Source organism: Mirounga leonina, unplaced genomic scaffold (assembly GCF_011800145.1).
Source record: "Mirounga leonina isolate KUSES-001 unplaced genomic scaffold, KU_Mleo_1.0 Mir_168, whole genome shotgun sequence".
Classification (NCBI taxonomy): Eukaryota; Metazoa; Chordata; class Mammalia; order Carnivora; family Phocidae; genus Mirounga; species Mirounga leonina.
This window is the reverse complement of record NW_023270426.1, coordinates 32,842,361-32,856,662: the sequence shown is the minus strand read 5'-3', so window position 1 is coordinate 32,856,662 and position 14,302 is coordinate 32,842,361. Positions and strand designations below refer to the sequence as shown.

The 14,302-nt window shown below is 41.0% G+C and overlaps 1 long non-coding RNA gene across 1 annotated transcript; it reads left to right on the top strand.

Moving 5' to 3' along the window:
* The first annotated feature begins 2,592 nt into the window (after positions 1 to 2,592).
* LOC118016804 lies at positions 2,593 to 13,638 on the top strand. The gene is made up of 3 exons (XR_004680916.1): positions 2,593 to 2,878; positions 13,306 to 13,425; positions 13,603 to 13,638. It is a non-coding gene; the product is annotated as an uncharacterized LOC118016804 (long non-coding RNA).
* The last annotated feature ends 664 nt before the right edge of the window (positions 13,639 to 14,302 follow it).

The window sequence follows — 14,302 nt, the reverse complement described above, 5'->3', positions numbered from 1 at the left end:
TATATATATTTTAAATTTTATTCTTATGTTAATCCCCATACATTACATCATTAGTTTTAGATGAAGTGTTCCATGATTCATTGTTTGTGCCTAACACCCAGTGCTCCATGCAGAATGTGCCCTCCTCAATACCCACCACCAGGCTAACCCATCCTCCCACCCCCCTCCCCTGTTTTTTTTTTTTAAGATGGGAAATACTAGGGTCTGTTTAAATGCTTTCGGGAAGGAGGTAATGTGAGGGCAAGAATAAAGATACAATACTGAGAGGTGGTAAAACCAAATGAGATCAGATTACAGGTAAAGAGAATAGATTTAGATAAAAGGCAGGCCATCTTTTCCAGTTTGGAATGGGGAAAAGAAGAAGGAGGAGGTACAGACAAAAGTAAATTTGTGCATTGAGTAGAACAAAGTTGAGGGAGTTCCTAAATGATGAATTTACTTTCCTTGAGGTGAAGTCTCATACAGAGAGTGAGAAGTGATGGGATATAGGTTGATAAAAGGAGGGAGAAGTTTCAAATGATTTCTGTAGAGAGTGGGAGTAAAGAGCTACCCAGACAACAGAAGGATTGCCCTATGAAGACCTGTTTAGAATACATGAATTCAGAGTGGCCTGACTATATGAGTTTGTATACTTGGGGTTTTCTTTTTTTTCCATCATGCCGAACAGACAAGGTGTGGGGCACAAAGGCAGGCGGTTGCATTCTCCAGTCATGGAGTTTTGCTGGGCATGTGATGGAAGGATCAAAGAGGAAGGCAGTAAAGGTAACTGGATGGAGAACGGTAGAAGTGATGGGTTATGGGTCTAGATTAGATACAAAAGGAAATGCAAGAGAGGATGAAGAAACAAGAGTCAAGAACAGACAGTGGGAATTTCAGAATGAGAAAGGAAGGACAAAATAGTATGGGGGAAAGTCTAGGAGAGAAGAAATGACAAAAAAGTTGACATGGAAGTGAACCATGTTGTACTACAAGTAGGGTATCTGGAAGACTTAGTCCCCACAGTGAATATGAAAAGGAGGGTCTTGATTTTCTGTACAAAGTCAGGTATGGCCCAGGTTGATTATAGTTTCAAGGGAACTCTAGTTTAGAGGACCCCATGAGCAATAACAGTACCATAGTTTCATTTTAAGACAATATGAATCATGAGACCAAGCAATGAATAACAGCTTTCAAGGGGGATATAAGGAAAGAATCTATTAATCACATATTCTGATTTCAGAAACATTATAATATAAAACATGCATGCCTTAGAGTTGAGAAAATATGAAAGCTGGTTCTGTATAACTTTGTCACGTTCTTGGTTGGGGGAGGTGAGAGACACAGGTTTCAATGGAACATACTTTGTTTCTTAAATTAAAAAATTGAGGAAGGTGTTGAGAGATGGCCATTAAAAGAAAATAAGAGGAAAAGAGATGAAAGTGAAGTCTGCATGATGTTAGCCAGAATTTCCTGTCACTGATCATTCTAGTTTGGGCTGCTTTTTGTAATCACAATACTGTTTTTATACAAAAACTTGGTATCTCTTCCTAAGGGATTCTAAAACATGGGGGATTTTCAGTCCTCTTCACCCAGCCAGTTGGGGCCCAGGACAAAGTTTTTTATAAATAAGGTTTCATTTAGTGTTTCTCTGAAGCTTTCTTCCTTAAATCGTAAAGTAAGAAATTAACCTAAGAAATTTCCTGCTTTTTCCCTGCTTTGATATTTACATATCAAAATGAGCATAATGCTGGAGTGATTTGTATGCTCTAAGAGGCAAAACCAAACCCCTACTTGGTGTAATTTACTCAAATGCCAGATTCTCCTGGGGAAACTGGGCTCTCTTTATAACTTGATTCAAATAACTACTCTGATTCTCAATAGCTTTTATGAAATTACCATGTAGCGCCTAAATTGGTGCAGCTGAATTAAATAAATATCAGAGCTTAACATTCTTAATCGCAAACCTTCAATTTAACCAACCGTTTATTATAATCAAAAAGCAATCAATAGGGCGCCTGGGTGGCTCAGTTGGTTAAGTGACTGCCTTCGGCTCAGGTCATGATCCTGGAGTCCCGGGATCGAGTCCCGCATCGGGCTCTCTGCTCGGCAGGGAGTCTGCTTCTCCCTCTGACCTTCCTCCCTCTCCTGCTCTCTGTCTCTCATTCTCTCTGTCTCAAATAAATAAATATAATCTTTAAAAAAAAAAAAAGCAATCAATATGTTGATTGTGGTGACATGCAAATGGAGATAGAATTATTAGTAATTACCCTATATTTGTAGTTCAGTGTGATGGAGAAATAACCGGAAAGAAACTTTAAAGCACACTACAGTTAAAGGACTGGTTGCTATGTTTTAGAGCAGCATGCTATATTGATTGTAGTCTTTAAATAAATTGAATAACATAGGTTGCTGTCAAACATGTGAATTATTCATGAAACAGTTTGGGAACACTAAAACAAATACTGTTTATGAATATTCAAGTGTGTCAATATATGGACAACTGACCCAGCATTCACCAATCCTTGCATAAAGGAAAAGTCTCAAAAAAAGTAGAAATCTATTAGGCAAACTCACTGTCCTGGGTCACTCACTTGAAACATAATCAGCCAGTGTGCGAGATGGGTAATGAAGCCTGAACCTCAAGTCAGAGAGGCATTGGGTCAAGGAAGGAGGCATTGGGAACACTTGCTGACATTAAATTTTTTGCAGGTTCCAGGGACCTTGGAGTTTCTATGATCACATTTCTGGTGTGACTCTTGGATCCCTTCCGTCAATATTTGGACCTATATAGCAACACATCTTCGGTTTGCTTTTTCAGTCTTATTTATGAAAGGATGCAAGAAAATTATAGAGCATTCCATTTCTGAGAAATCCTAAATGACAATTTTCTTTTTTCTGAGTAAGTCTCCACAGTGCCCCATAAGGTATATGTTTTAGTATTTATGAGATCTCATTAGGAACAAAATTCTTATTTCCTAAAAACTCTGGATATCATTGAGTCTTGGGAAGATATATTTTAGTAAACGATAAAATAGAGAATTTGTCTGAGGTTATCAGACTACGCAGAGTCTCAGAGGGAGGCAGTGGTTTGTGACCAGTTAAGGTAACCAACACAGGTTGCCTGGGACTCAGGGGATTCCCAGGATGTGGGACCTTCAATTTTAAAACATGGTGCATTCTCAGGCAAATTGGGATGAGTTGGTCACTCTACCAGCCATACCAGTTTGACCAGAGGAATCTCCTGGGATGTGGGACTTCCAGTGTTAATACCAGGAAAGCTTTTGGACTATTGGCCACCCTACCCAAACCACAAAGTGAAATGGACAGATTTGGAGGGATCTACTCATGTTGATCAAGTTTCTAAAAGACTAATTTACAAAATTAAAAGCTAACCTTTTAATTTACAGAAGAGTAGACATTTTATGGTGAGTAGAATTTTATGCATACCATTGAGGATACCCTGTTCCATCATCGACATGGCTGAGTTTTTAAATAGAACATTTCAAGTGTATGATTTGGGAAAGTTATTGTATATCAGAAGCACTGTAGGAGCTTTGTAAGAAGATGGTTCCTTGAACCCTACTCCTAGAGGTGTTCTTTTAGTAAGGGTTGGGATGGGGTTTGGGAACTATTGTTTTATAAGCTCACAGATAACACCAGCCACGTTTAGGACCAACTGATTGTGGAAATATTTCATTCAGGTCAATGTGGGACTTGATGAATTATTCTTGTCCTGCCACAGGGCACCTCTTGAGTAACCATGATTTTCATGTCCTGTGTGATTCAATGAGCTCACTGACACCAGAAACCATTGGTCACCTCTGACACTGATGCTTAGAAACTGAAAACTTAAAGCAGGTCATTTGCACTCCCATCTGTTTCTTCATTCCTTGGAAGGATATAACAACAGTAGCTATTTCATAGAGTTGTTAGGGAATTAAATGATACAATATGCTGAAATATTTAGAAGCATGAGAGCCACAGGGTTCAATGAGTCCGATTTAATGTCTCTCCCTGAATAATGATGAAGAACCTGCCAAACTCTTTCTCTTTTCTAGCTCTCTCTTTTACTGAATTCTCCAAAGATCATTTTCTATGAACACACTCTTTCTTCAGATAGAGCGCTTGCTTCACCTTGTTAGGTTTCAGGTTAAAATCTTTGACTACATTAATGTTTGGTAGTGCCACAATTTCAGATCTGTTGGTACAATCATGTTTCTGAAGGGTGGACCCAAGTCAACCCAGCTCATTCTGGTGTTATCAGATCCTCAGTCACCTGCCTCTAGCCAATCTATTAGATCTCTGTCAGGGATCGCATGAAACATTCCATTCTGGCATGGTGATCATGAGTTGGTAGTTGAAAAAAATAAGTCCTGGAATAAAAGGCGCAGGTGAGAATGCCCTCCTTTTTAACGTCCATCTCATTCTCTCCTGTTCATTGCTCAAATAAGTGGGAATTTGATATATTTCAGGAATTTGGGTTGGCTTCGGTAGGTTAATTTTCACTTCTTCATTTTCTACTTCTCGGAAGGATGTCTCACTCTCACCTCCATGTGCCAAGTAGGGTTACCATATGGAAGTCGTGCTCATCTTGGTGATGGTAGTGTGGCTGCAACTGGCTGGTTGATTACCAAATTATTTTCCTTTTTCTTCCAGTCACATAACTAGATTTTTCTCAGTCTTCCTCACTGTTAGACATGGTAATATGACGGAGTTCTGGACAATGGAATTGGGTGGTATTATGTGTTATATCTGGAAGTGGCTAGGAAAACCTCCTGCGCAACCCTACAAATTCTCTCTTCCCTCCCCTGTTGACCTAATGTAAAGAATCTAGTGAAGCCAATAGATTGAAAGAGACTTGGTTCCTGGATCACTGCTCAGAGAATTGCTTAAGGGAGCTGCCTAGGGGACAGCTGCATTGGACCATTGCATTTATAAAAACTAACCTCTCATTGAATTTAGTCATGAGATGTGGGGCTATCTGTTTCATCCTGTTAGTGCATCCTGACTTTTCAAGTAGGAAGGAGGGCTTGTGGATGTCTGTGACAAACATTTGGCAAATAGCATTTTTGGCCTCTGACATTGTTATTCTTTTCTATAAAATGGGCTTTTAAAAATAAAGTTATGTAAGTCTTTGCATATTTATTCTAGAAAACTTAGAAAGAAGGAAGAAAGTTAACATAACCCATAATTATACCATATATTCTTCTGGACTGTTTTCTCTGTATATAATTTTTTTTCTCAAAATAAGCTCATCTGTCCTTAGTATTTTATAACTGTTTCCATTATTCAATGTTTAATGTAAACATTGTTACATTTCAATCATTTTTTTATTAAAGATTGTATTTATTTATTTGAGACAGAGAGAGAGAGATCATGAGTGGGGGGGGCAGGTAGGGGAGGGGCAGAGAGAGACGCAGACTCCCCGCTGAGCAGAGCTCAACAAGGGGCTGAATCTCAGGACCCCAAGGTCATGACCTGAGCTGAAGGCAGACGTGTAACTGACTGAGCCACCCAGGTCCCCCTCAATCATCATTTTTTATGACAGTATCATGGTCTGTTTAGTGACCTGTTATTGAACGTTTAAAATTGGTCTCAATTTTTCCCTATAAGACAAATCCTGCCATGAATATCTTTGTATATTAATCTTTGTTCATATCTTTCTTTTCTTTTTTCTTTTTTTTTTTTTTAAAGATTTTATTTATTTATTTGACAGAGAGAGAGATAGTGAGAGCAGGAACACAAGCAGGGGGAGTGGGAGAGGGAGAAGCAGGCTTCCCACCGAGCAGGGAGCCCAATGCAGGGCTTGACCCCAGGACCCTGGGATCACGACCTGAGCCGAAGGCAGACGCTCAACAGCTGAGCCACCCAGGCGCCCCCATATCTTTATTTTCTTAACATAAATTCATTAAAGCGGAATTGCTAATTTAACATTTCATTCTTACAACTAGTGCAGGGTTGCCTAATTTCATTGGCCTTGACCAAACAACAGCTGATTGTAAGTGTGACCAAGGGAGGGTTTGCCAACTTTAACTGTTATATCATGGGCTATAAGAAGAAAATGTCCCATTACTTAGAATTACAATCTCTCACCACAAAATATTTTTAGAGTGGGTTTATTACAATGGAAATTCCTTGGAAAATGAGATGTTAGCCTAGGACAGGCTTCTTGCCGTTCTTCCACACATTCCTATGTCAAGGTCTGCGTGGAAGGATGCAGTTAAATACATATTAACCTAAGACACATGGACCCATATTAACCTAAGTGTTGCATTTAACATTCTGAGGAAATCATTCTGGCCAAGAAACTTTTTATTTTCAAATTTGCTTAGGTACTTAAATGATTTTTAAAAACTTCCTTAAAATTTTGTTATTTTAACTGTTAACACCAGAGTTAGATGAAAATATGAGGGATGAGGGATGATTTTATCTTAGGATGAACTCATGGAATGTTGTATATATTGCAAGTCATGCCATTTGAAGGTTTTTAAATCTTATGTGACTGGTGGATTTCAAAATCAGTTCTCTCAGGGAAAACAAGGCAGTAGAATGCATTTTTTAATTTCAGAAAGGACTCCGTGATGACTTGTCTGTTCTCAATGACACTGTGCAATGGTGCAAGGCCACACACAATTGCAAAGACTATTACCTTGTATCTGCAGATGACTTTGTGTGGCATTGTCAAATGATCCTCTGTGGAGGCTAAGTGACCTCGCTCTTAATGCCCTTTAACAGCTGGCTTCAAAGATGAAGGACAGTGCAAGTGGTTGAAGGCACAGATAACGCGGGTTGTGGGCTCAATTGTTGGCATATGCGAGAGATATTTTTGGAAATATAGAGGCTAAGAGCATGCTGCCCTAAACGTTTTTAATCAGGATCACACACATATTTTTAAAATATTTTACATGGCAATACTTGATTTTGGTTTAAACCATTTGGATGGTTGGATGGATAAAATCCGAAGACAGATGATGGAACTTCTTTACGGAGCCCAGTTTCATAAAGTGCCTCTGCTATCAAAAGGACTGGGCCATTTGCTTGACAGAGGTGCACTCCCTTCGCATCAGTGTTTCCTTCTGGCTGCTCAGTCACCAAAGCACAGTCCAAGAAGATGATCATGCTTCATCATTAAGTCGTGTCTTAGTGGCCCCATGGAAAGTGTCACTCTTGGTGGTGTTTTTGCTTACCAACATCCTGCTCTCTGGCAACCTAAAGCCAAGTAGACTTACGTATAGATCCTTGGAGTGCGAAGGATTAAAAAGAATTTAACCTGTAAGCAGAGGCTGTGGTTTTTATTTTGGTCTTTGCACAATGAAAAAGCTGTGGCTGTTTCAGTGTTGAGTGAGTTCTTGGCTCTTCACAGTAGAAATAAGTAGCCTTTCCTCTGAAATCGATAGCCATGTTCTTAAGACTTTGCTGTTGCTTCAGGAAAAGACATTTCAATGGTGGTGAGGGTTTTCATAATAGAGATCATATGTCTTGAAATGGAATCTCATCTAAATCATTCCCAATTAATGAACATCTCTTTCAGACTCTTCTGTGAAGCACCGAATTGGCCTGTGACACTGGTTCCTTTTCTCTTGCTAAAGGAGATACTTCCCTGATAAACCATGCCCATCTGCTGTACTCTGTAGGCTTAGAGTTGTAGGATAAGGCTTAGTTGGCAGGAGGGCTTTTCAGACTGTGGAGGGGAAGAACCTAAAGATAGGATAGATCCATGGCCCCTGTATCCCACATTTGATGTGTGATCCTATCATGCCTTTTTTCCCTCTTAATCAGACCATCTGACCAGTTCTCTCAGACTGGTGCTTTGCCTTTTGTAGAAAACAGTTATGTTTGCTGATTAATTTACATTTTATACTACTTTGAATAATCCTGTAATTTTAGTAGCCATGCTAAGTGTTTAAATGTGTGATATTGGACAAGTCACTTCACCACTCTGGACCTTATTTCTGTCATTAAATAAGATGTTTGGCTGAACTCTAAGGTCTCTCCAGACTCCAAATTCTGTGGTTATAAAAACAACTAAATTGATTTATTCATCCATTTATTCAGCAGAGACTGAGTGGTAGGCATTGTATTGGACGCAAACAACTTCAGATCTAGTTCCTTGCCCTCTATCTAGTAGCTGTTGTCTCAGGCAGGGAATAACAGAATCAGGGCTAGGACTCCTGGGCGTGTAAAGTTTGACAAAGCTCCCCAGGTAATGCTCGTACTCACCCCCTCTATCAGTTGAGAACTCGATATTCACTCTGTAAAGGTCAGCCACATAGGTCATTAGGACACATTATTCCCCTGTGGATTGGCTAGTTAAAATCCAGCTGGAGGTCACCTCACTCTGTATAGACTCAATTTCACCATCCATCACGTGGCACATGTATAGACTTATCAGTGTAGCCAATGCTAGGTAGCTGGTCTTTCAGAGGCATAGGATTTCTTTTGCATGAAAGCATTACCTATATGCTCTGTGAGTGCTTCTGTTTCTCTCGTATTGTCAGGAATTAACATAAGGGACTGTTGGACAAAGGACTGGGTAAGTGGTGAGTCCTTTGGCTTGGGCCTCTCTGCTCCACACCCCATGGTTGGATGGGGGAAGGGGAGAGTTGAACATGACAGCTGCCAGCTATGAGGGTGCACCTGCCACACATGTCTGTCACCATCCTAGGGGTGAGGGTTTCCAAGGCACTTTAGGGCTTGTCAGTCTCCTGTAGTTTGTCATCAATCCCTCCATCAGGGCCTGAGTAGCCCCTCCATGTGCTGATTACACCCATCAACTCTTTGATCTTTTCCCTCTGCATACACACACACACACACACACACACTCACACATTTGTGTAATGATGGTTGCTCATTGCCATTTTCCTATCATCATCATTCATTCATTTATCAGTCCATTGATTCTTTGGTTCATTCACTGATTTACTCATTTGGCCATTCATTTATTCGTTTCTCTGTAGATCAGCATTGAAAAGATTTATACACAGGGTGACTCAATCGTACCACAAAATGCTTCAGAGCACACCTGCATTCTCTTTATACAACTTCCTTTTCAGTGTTCTTCCATCTCAGACCTCACTTAGAGCTGGTCCCTTTTCCCTCCCTCCTTCTGTTTGTCTCATCTTCTCTCTATGTAGACATCTCTGATGGGCTTTGTTCAAGGAGATGGCTCACACGTTTAGAAGGTCAGGGCTGGCTGTGTAGAAAGAACTCCATGGGCTGGTGCTGGTGCAAGGTGGCACGAGAGAGTGAAAGAAGTTGACTAACAGTCAACTGCAGAAAATACTGTAAATATTTAAGTTGCCCAAGTTTTCCTTTCTCTTTTTAATAATAGTTTTGTGGTATGTATGACCTGTGAGTCTACTCCAGGGCAGCCTATGGGAAGGGAATGTTCTGGAACCCAGAGACTCCAGTGTGCCTGTTACTGTGCTCATAATGGGGCGACAGGAACCGTCAGAGATCCCACAGCCTCCTGACAGTTGTTAACCCCCCATCTCCTTTTGATCAGTCTGAAGCCTGGTTTCTTCATTTTCCTCTCCCCACTGTGCAGCCTTTCTACTCCAGCTGAGCTACGACCGACCCACATAGGGATCCTTCGGCAGCACCTACTTGGTTCCTGAATTCTCCATCTACTTTCACAGGCTCCATTTCTTGAATGTGGGCTTCTGGATTTGAGCCCATTGTCAATAACCTGGCTGATGTCCCATCTCTTATCCTTGGCCATGCCGGTCCAGCTCCCAGGAATCAGATTCAAAGATATCCCCCGGGCTGACAGACTGCTGGCTTGGGGTCCTGAATTTCTAAGGGTGATCCACTTTGAATGCCCCATTCCTGTGCTTCACGTGCCTGCTGGGCTCCTGTTCCCTCTCAAACGCCTGCTCGGGCTGTCTGCAGTAGTGCTCGCCTGCCCCGCACAAAACCAGAATTCACTGCAGCTGCAGCTGCTCGGTTCCCTCTCCCTCCCTTGTGTTTGACCCTGGGGACCAACCAAGATACATCCAAGGCCCGCTGCCTCTCCCCCTTCCATCCATCCGTGAGTATTGCCAGGCCTGGCTGAATCCCACAGAGTGACACAGGCGACAGTCATGCGTGAACTCAAGGTAATGGCATTTGCTGTTGTGTAGATCTGTGCCATAAAAAGAAGAGCCAAAACTGGAATGAGCAGAGAAATTTCGGGACCACATGCAAAACTTCTCTCTGTGAAACGTCTCCAAGCACAGAAAAGACAACTAGCTGTGTACGTTGATGATTTCCTAGTTTTGCATTCTGGAACGTGAGCATAAAAATGTCTTTAGGATGTATGCTGTGCGGCTCCCTTTTATGCCAACCCTCTTGATAATGTGATTATTTTGTATTACTTTATCAAAATCATTTTCATGTGTCTTTAAAGAACCTGCTTAGTAGCAGGGTATCCTAGTGGAAAGAGTACTGGCCTGTGTTCTGGTCCGGTCTCTCTGGAACATACTAGCTCTTTGTGTTTTGTTCTCTTTTGTTTTTATTGAAGTGTAATTGAAATACAATATCCTATTAGTTTCAGATGTACCATCATGGTGATTCTATGTTTTTATACATTATGAAATGATCCCCGCAAGTCCAGTTACTATCTGTCACCATACGACATTATGACAATGTTATTGACCATATTCCCTATGCTGTACATAACATCCCCATGACTTAATTATTTCACAGCTGGAAGTTTGTACCTCTTAACCCCCTTCACCTATTTCACCCATTCAACCCCTCCTCCCTCTGGTAACCAGCGGTTTGTTTCCTGTATCTATGAGTCTGTTTCTGTTTTGTTTTGTTTGTTGATTTGTTTTGTTTTAAGATTCCACATATGAGTGAAATCATATGGTATTTGTCTTCCTCTGACTTATTTCACTTAGCATAATACCCTCTAGGCCCACCCATGTTGTCGCAAATGGCAAGATTTCATTTATTTTAGTGGCTGGATATATATATGGAGTATATGGTATATATATATATACACACACACCACCTCTTATCTATTTATCTGTTGATGGACACTTAAGTTGCATAAGTGGTCTGGATTAATTTTCCGGGAAAGGGGTCTGTGCCCCCTTTGAAGTCTTGGAGCCCGACTGTGAGGGTGTACCCTCACTCATTTCACCCATTTAGTCAGTTTGCATGAATGTGCCAACACATATTTATTGAATACTTACTATGGACTATGAGGTGTGTTAGGTGCTAGAGATAAAATCGTGAATGAACACCTATATGGTTCCTGTTCTCTTGAAGGGTTCTCCACCTGGGCACTTTTGACATTTTGTTTTGAGACTGTCTGGGTCACTGTAGCATGTTTATCAGCATATCTGGCCTCTACCCACTGGATACTAGTACCACCTCGCCAGTCGAGACATCCAAAAATGCCGCCAGCCATTGCCAAATGTTTTTTAGGGGAGAGGGGGAAGGGGGGCACAGATTATCCAGGGCTGAGAACCACTGGTCTAGAATTATTAATGATTAACAATTACTGAGCTCTTGCTAGGTACCAGGTGCAGTGTTAAGGACAGCTAGCTAAAAGATAGATAACAGTGGAAATTTGTAAGCAGACCCTACTAAAACATCTATCACAACAATATTTATTAAATGTAAGAACACATGCATACAAAACAGTAACCCTCAGTATGCAAGCATATACATACAAACCAAAAGGTGTTCATTATGCCCATTAGAAAGGTTGCTTGGGTAGATTATGGGAGTAAAAAGGAATAAACGTAAAGGAACATACAAAAAAAGGCCTTACATGGGATCAATGAAGATAAGGTGTCTCAAACTGAGTGTGAGTAACTCAGCTTCCAGACTCTGAAGACCTAAATAAACAGATCAACGTAGTGCCCACCACCTGTCCCCTAAAAAAAACCTGAACACAGAAGCAGCCTCTTTGGAATTCTTGAATAGCGAGTATAGAAGCAGTCTTCTGTTTTAAAAACAGTAGACGTCTAGCCTACCCCTGGTCCTTTAAATTCAGTTCAACCTATCATTGCCCTTGTGTTGCTGCAAATACAGACCACCAGCAACAGCAACTCCCAGCACCAGCCTAGGAGAGCTGCCTCAGGCCGCCCCACCTGCCTACTCTCTCTCTCAACCCTCCCTTCTGGCTAGCTCCTGGGCTTTCCATTCCTGCCCTGGTCCCATGGTTCTTCCCCCGCCCACTTAAATAACTTCATTGAAATGTAATTTACCTGCCATACAATCCACCCATTCAAAATGTACAATTCAATGGCTTTTAGTATATTCACGGAATTGGGCAGCCATCACCACAATCAATTTTAGAATATTTTTATCACCCCAAAAAGAAACACAGCAAACCCCAGTCCTTCTATGTGCCACCTACCTTCCCACCCCCTCCCTTGCTCTAGGCAACCACTATTTAACTTTCTGTATGGATAAATTTGCCTATTCTGGACATTTCATACAAATGGAATTATATAATATGTACTCTTCTGTGACTGGCTTCTTTCACATAGCATAATGTTTTCAAGATTCATCCACGTTGTAGCATGTTTCAGTGCCTCATTCCTTTTTATTGCAAAATTGTATTCTGTCATGTGAATATACCACATTTTATTTGTTTTTTTCTTCAGTTGATGAACACTTGGGTTGTTTCCAGTTTTTGGCAATTATGTATAATGCCACTATGACGTTTGTGTATAAGTTGTGTGGACATACGTTTTCATTTCTCTTGGGTGTACGTCTAGGAGGGGAATTGCTGGGTCATGTGGTAACTATTCAACCTGTTGAGGAACTGCCAGACTGGTTTTCCTCAAAGCAGCTGCAACATTTTACATTCATACCAGCAGTATATGAGGGTTCCAGTATTCCCCATCTCTGTCAACACTCACTATCATCTCTGTCTTTTTTTTAAAGTTATTTATTTATTTATTCGAGAGAGAGAGAGAGAGCGAAAGAGAGCACAAGCAGGGAGGAGAGGGAGAAGCAAGCTCCCTAGGGACTCCATCCCAGGACCCTGGGATCATGACCTGAATGGAAGGCAGACGCTTCAACAACTGAGCCACCCAGGCGCCCTCATATCTGTCTTTTTGATTATGGCTCCCTCATTCTCACTATTGGCTCCTGGCTCCTGTTCGGCTCACTAACCTTAGGTGTCCTGCATTTCCTTGATCTCAGGGATTTTTTGATTTCTTGTAAAAGGCGTTTTCTATCACACTGGCAGAACTAGCCCTTGACCTCCCCCACTAAGGAAAATGTTGGTGTTCTCAGATGCCACCCCCAAAAGAAAAGAATAGAGAAAGAAGAAGGTTGAATGTGACTGACAGTAACGCTTTTCTTTCTTTCATATTCCAGTTGCTGGACTGACCAGCTGAGGGGCTGAGGAGGGGCTGACCTGGGGACAACAATCATTTTGGATTCCAACCTGAGTGTGCCAAGGATGATGACATGGCCAGTGCAATTTTCGGTTGAGAGGTAATCTCTCATTTCCTTTGTTCTTTTTATTTTCTGCAAAGGGAAAGATAAGGGAGAGGATTCCCTGCACTAGGTATGGTAATAATGAATAACTGTTTTTACTGACAGTAACTTACAATTGATAATGTTAATCGTTTCTCTTATCAGTGACTTCTCTTTTATGACTGGTTTATTTAGAAACAACTGTTGGCATTTGTACCATTTCTGTGTGTTCCAGGCTGAAGAGTCCTAGTTGAGGGTAAGACAGATTTCAGTATTATCACAGCTAAAGGGGAAATGCTGTCAGCACAAAGAGAAAAGCCATCAGAAAAGTCATGGATTGTGTTTCTGTTTAACCCCGTTTTCTTAGACCAGGATAACTTAAGTAGAGTCTTCTGACTTGGAAAATTGACTTGGGTTTGGATTTCTCAAGCATACTTGAATTTTACCTTAGGAAACCAGGCTCAGTGAGTACACTTATTTCAGTAACAATTCTATACACAGCAGAAGCCTTTACTTAACAACCATTTAGATTCGGGAATAGATTAAACCCATTAACTGGGCCGATGTTTTCTCCCTCACTGTGGTTATTAACCATATTGCTAGCATTAGTTGTAACACAGATAACCATGTTTAAAGATAACCTATACCTACTCTCTTAACATTTTTATTTTAATGGGCATGATTAGGAAATACATTCTTAACCTATATAGTTTTATAGAATTCAAGTATAAACTTTTATTTTATTTTGTTTGTTTAAGGGAGAGAGAGAGAGAGAGCATGTGTGTGGTGGGGTGGGGCAGAGGCAGAGGGAAAGAGAGAATCTCAAGCAGGCTCCACGCTTGAAATCAAGAGTCAGATGCTTACCTGCCTGAGCCACCCAGGTGCCTCTCAAGCA